General features: G+C 37.7%; 1 long non-coding RNA gene across 1 annotated transcript; it reads right to left on the reverse strand.

Moving 5' to 3' along the window:
• Positions 1-1,124: 1,124 nt before the first annotated feature.
• LOC113278487 lies at positions 1,125-2,133 on the reverse strand. Its single transcript, XR_003325543.1, has 3 exons — positions 2,095-2,133; positions 1,900-1,983; positions 1,125-1,161 (listed from the first exon to the last, which is right to left on the reverse strand). It is a non-coding gene; the product is annotated as an uncharacterized LOC113278487 (long non-coding RNA).
• Between the last annotated feature and the right edge of the window lie 3,555 nt (positions 2,134-5,688).

The raw sequence follows: 5,688 nt of genomic DNA on the forward strand, positions 1-5,688 counted from the left end.
TGAAAGCAAAACCATGGAATAAATACCTAGCTATGAATAAAAACGAAATTTTAATTAGGATAGATACACTACGGGAAAAATCATCATTGACGACACATGATAAGAGTTGCAGTACCCCTACGACAACTCCATTTCATGTATTGTGGAACGGGGGTATTGTAGAAAGTCCAAGTTTTTCTACAATGGTTGACAAGTGTTGTAAAGGGTGATGTGATTCATGGTTCGACAATAGTTTGTCAATGTTGTGATTCTCTTTCGATTTTTTTTGATAACCTAACACAACTCTTGCTTGTATTGTAGAACAATCGTGGACAACATAAGTAGCATATCGTAAAAACATATGCAACAACAATTACCAGTATAGTCATAATGTCTAACACAACACCTTTAAGGATTGTAATATTTAAAGTAACAACTTCTGTTTTCAGTAGATGAATACGAAAATACAACTTTTGTTTGGAGTTGTGTGCATAATACTATTTTGAAGAAAAAAAATTAGGGCCGAAACCGAATTGCCGAAAATAATTCGCATTCGCATTAACGTACCAGTGTAACACATTTACATTCATTCAAGTTAACCTGCTAGTCTTAAACAAACATTCAAAAAATGGCAGTGATATAGATGTTTGTTACAAAAGTGGAGTTTCCAAAACACACTCTAAAAAGATTAAGATGTATATGAGAACATTCACCCTAGTATGCAACTGTGCTGATTCGAATTTGGAATCGTGTAACTGCTCACCATTGACTTGCTGGTATCAGTGATGAGAATCCCAGGCAAACACAAACCTTTCGTGCCCATAACCATCAAGAGGAGATGCTTAGTTTACGGAAAAAACCATTTAAGCAACAACAGCTGCTGCAAAATGTTGTGCACCAATAATCGTTCCGTTACAGAAGTTGTTACTTGTTGCTGCTGCACCACATCCTTGAGATTTTGTGAAAAGTCATGCACTATCAGTTGACATTCCGTAGACAAACTAAGAATATCTCGGCACCAAGGCTCAATGACAGGCGGTGTCTGTATTGGAGCTGCATCTCTTGAACGCATAGGAGATTGTAAACCAGATCTCCAAGCCATGTTCATCCAGTTAAGATTATGGACTTTGAACTCGAGACCATGTCTGCTGGTGTTCTAAATCTCTAGCATGAATGGCATCCCTGCACAACCAGAAAAGGTCACGCTCAAACAAACATATCACAGTTTTAAAACCCATATTTCCACTTGACCAACCATTAACAAAGAAACTGCAACAGGGTTAAGGCATGCAATAATAAAAAAGTGAAGGAAAGAAAAAATATTCCACCAGAACTTTGTAATGTCATTGTCTCACACAAGCCATAAGCGAGAGCTGAAGTTGAAACAAACTCGAGCTTAAGCTAATAAGATCACTAGAGCTGAAAATGTAACAGTTCTGTGCAAGTACTTCAAGGTTAATGTTTATAATCTTTAGCTACTCTAAAATATTCAGACTTAAATCTTCTTCTGAAACAAACAAATTTATTTGCTTTATAGATGACACACAGATGTTCATAGTATTTAACAAACGGCAGGTAGAAAAGAGCAACTGCGCCTCAATTAAAAAACAGGCAGTGCCTCTCTCAATAGTTAGCAGATGTCAATACCATAGGCTATAATTATGGATTGTTAGAATCCATGGACAATCAATAAAAAGCCACATTCACTACTTAAGATCAAATGCACCTACAAAAAAATAAAACATGGAACTCCTGTATGTGTGTGAACGAAGAACATGGTACAACTACAAATGATGTGATATACGATATTTTAAAATGCTGAAAAAAATCAACTGCACTGCCAAAATCTACTCAAAGAATTATACCAACTAACATAGCCAGTGAATACAAACAAAATAAGTATGCGGGAGAGCAACAAACCTGCTTGTGCATTGGTGCTCCACCATATGCAACAGCGACTTTAACACCAGTCTGATAAGAGAACTTTTTCGCTTCATCATGTATCTACAGGACCACAAAACCAAAAATGAGTAATTAGAAATTAGAAAAGTGTATCTACATCATTAATAACAATCATTAAACAGAAACTCAAACAAAGAACTTATCAATTTTCACCTGGCAAGACAACTCTCTAGATACTCTCCTCTCCTCCTTCAATTTCAGTAGCACTTAATTCAGCAAATTTGTCAGCAACATCAAATGGCTTAAGCAGATACAACCTCACTGCAAATACCCATTCCAATTCCATTGCAACATCACCTGCAATACCAGCTTGTCATCACAGGTAACTGCAAATACCCATTCCAATTCCATTGCAACACCAGCTGGTCTCGACCTAAATGTAGATATCCGAAGCACTAACTATACATGGCATAGATGGTCAAAGAATTATCATAGACAATAATGAATCAGGTCTAGAATGGAATGGTTTAATACCGAACTATGAAGTATACTTGGCATAAAACATGAAAGGGTTATAAATCAAAACCATCAATTGAGACACTCAAACATTCATTAAGCACTAAAAACTGACTTTGTTTTAGAACACAAAATAAACTAACATCTACAAGTTCATCTGTCGCCCTAACATGGAAATCTAGCAAAACATAGCAAGAAGAAAACTAAAGCAGCAAACCCTTGTTTTGTTCCCTGTTGACGGCCCCGCTTTCTTTCTTCTTATCGCTGGTTATTTAAACTTGCTCTCAAGGATCCAAGTTGGTCAGAGAAAGCCTTAACCGAGCCCAATCCAGCTGCTGGTCCACAACATCACTTTCCATTATCTGAACCTGCTCCAACCACAACACCTTCTTGTTCTGTATCCCATCTGAGCATCAAGTTTTTCTACTTGGCTGTTGCACATCACCAGCACCACTTCCCATCTCTGTACCAGTTCGACTCCATCTCTATTTCCATATACTAAGCACCATTTCCAAATTTCATTACCACTGGTTGCACGAACTCCAGCCAATTACCCATACAACTTCATTTCAGACTCAAGGCCATTACCATGTCTGCATACAACTGAACCCATTGATGTGGCTGTTGTTACCATTAAACAGATCACCACTAACTCAAGTTTCAGACCACGCCAAGAACCCCTTATAACAGATCCACTCCAGCCAACAAACTCGTCAATCGAGTCTTCTCTATCTCAAACACAGCTCTCATCTGGATTTCGGCTCAAATACAATCGATCAATTCCCCCAAATTGTATCTGCTGATGTTGCTGTTCATCAATGGAGAATATCAATCGATGCCAAAACTCCCAAATTCTGACTTGTCTTCACTTGTAATCAACATCGACTTGCAAGTATCTCGTCTTCATTCTCATCAGCAGAATTATCCACACAATCATCACCATTAGCTAACACCAGAATTAGGTCAATCAATCATTGATGTTGCTTTTGTAGAATCACCATGAATCTCTTCCATCTGTACCCAAATTAAATCACCATAATATGCAATTCACTCAAATACCCACAGAACTCTCCATTCTGGACTTTTGTACCTTCAGATCTTGATGTTGCTTTCACCAGTTTACACCTCTAACTGAGATGCTAATCGATCCCACAGCCCCAAGTTCAATCATGCCAATAACTCAATCAGCACCACTGTCTCAAGCAAAATTACCCTCTCAGGATCTCAGATTTCATTCATGCTTCTTGACTTGATAAGCACCTTCAGGTACTGGAGTTGATGTTCGAATTTGTAGGAAGAGATCGAACTCGGCATCCTGAAAATTAACGAATTCCAGATCTCTTTCTCAAAGAGCTGCTGCCATGAATTGCTTCTGCAACTCCCATTATCAGACCCCATTTCTGTGAGGTCGCCTTTTCCTTTTGCAGAGACTTAAGTAGATCTTTGGCAAAGCAGAAAAATGAGAAATGAAACTTCAATATGTTCTTCCTAGAGAAAAGATGTGGTGAGTAGCAAGACACGTTCACTTATCTTCTTGCACACACGATCTTCACATGCTCGAACCATTTAGTGGATGGCCAGATTTTGTTGGGTGGTTGAGGATGGTTTGGTGGGTGAATGAAAATGTTGGACGGACCAGATTTTGTTTGATCCACTCATACGGATTGGGAAAATGATTTCACGGTTGAGATTGTATTTTGGGATGCTCCTACGGATTAAGAAGCATGTGTGTTTTTCTTTGTGCTAATACACACTCATGTATTCCGTTTTATTATCAACCTTCGACACGAAAAAAATCCAATAAAAATATGAATAAATTTAGCATATTGTTATCGACATTCTGATATAAAAAAATCCAAAAAATGTATAAGAATGAGGCTGAAAAATAAGAAATGAATTCGATAATTGGTGTGTTTCTTTGTGCTTTTGTGCTTTCTCTTTGTGCTTCCGGTTAGAATTTCGACTAGTTACATAGGTCATGAAATAATTTCGACTAGTCATACAGGTCATGAAGTAGCTTTAGTTCACATTAGTAGCATGATACATCATTGAAATCGATAAATATGAAGCTCAGTGTCGATTCAAACTTCAAATGTGGTATAACGACATACAAACTATGAACCAAGAAGCTCTGAGAGGGTTCTGACTTCAAACTTAGCATGATACATCATCAAAATCGATAAATATGAAGCTCAATATCGATTCGAACTTCAAACTTTGTATAATGGCATATAATCTATGAACCACGAAGCTCTGAGAGGGTTCTGACTTCAAAATTAGCATGATACATCATCGAAATTGATGAAAATGAAGCTCAGTGTCGATTCAAACTTCAAGTTCGGTATAACGACTTACAAACTATGAACCAAGAAGTTTTAAAGTGCACAAAAACGATGAATCCAACCATTTACTGGTAAGATTCCATGGAAATATTCTACGAAACCTTAAACACACACAAAACTTGGTAAGAACAATGAATCCATCCATTTACAGGTAAGATTCCTTCGGAATATTCTATGAAACCTTAAACAAAATATATTTTTGCATATTGTATGCATACCAGGCTCTGAGATCGAAACCTGGCCGGGAGTGGACTACTATAAGTCAGAAACTTGGTAAGAACGACGAATCCATCCATTTACAGGTAATATCCCTTCGGAATATTCTACGAAACATTAAACAAACCCTATTTCTGCATATTGTATGCATACCAGGCTCCGAGATCAAAACCTGGCCGCGAGTTACTCTAAGTCAGAAACTTGGTAAGAACGACGAATCCATCCATTTACAGGTAAGATTCCTTCGGAATATTCTACGAAACCTTAAACAAACCCTATTTCTGCATATTGTATGCAAACCAGGATCCGAGATCGAAACCTGGCCGCGAGTTGACTACTCTAAGTCAAAAACTTGGTAAGAACGACGAATACATCCATTTATAGGTAAGATTCCTTCAGAATATTCTACGAAACCTTAAACAAACCCTATTTCTGCATATTGTATGCATACCAGGTTCCGAGATCGAAACCAGGCCGGGAGTTGACTACTACAAGTCAAAAACTTTGTAAGAACGATGAATCCATCCATTTACAGGTAAAATTCCTTCGGAATATTCTAAGAAACCTTAAACAACCCCTACTTCTGCATATTGTATGCATACCAGGCTCCGAGATCGAAACATGGCCGTGAGTGGACTAGTATAAGTCAAAAACTTGGTAAGAACGGCGAACCCATCCATTTACAGGTAACATTCCTTCAGAATATTCTACGAAACCTTAAACAAACCTTATT

Source organism: Papaver somniferum, chromosome 5 (assembly GCF_003573695.1).
Source record: "Papaver somniferum cultivar HN1 chromosome 5, ASM357369v1, whole genome shotgun sequence".
Taxonomy (NCBI): Eukaryota; Viridiplantae; Streptophyta; class Magnoliopsida; order Ranunculales; family Papaveraceae; genus Papaver; species Papaver somniferum.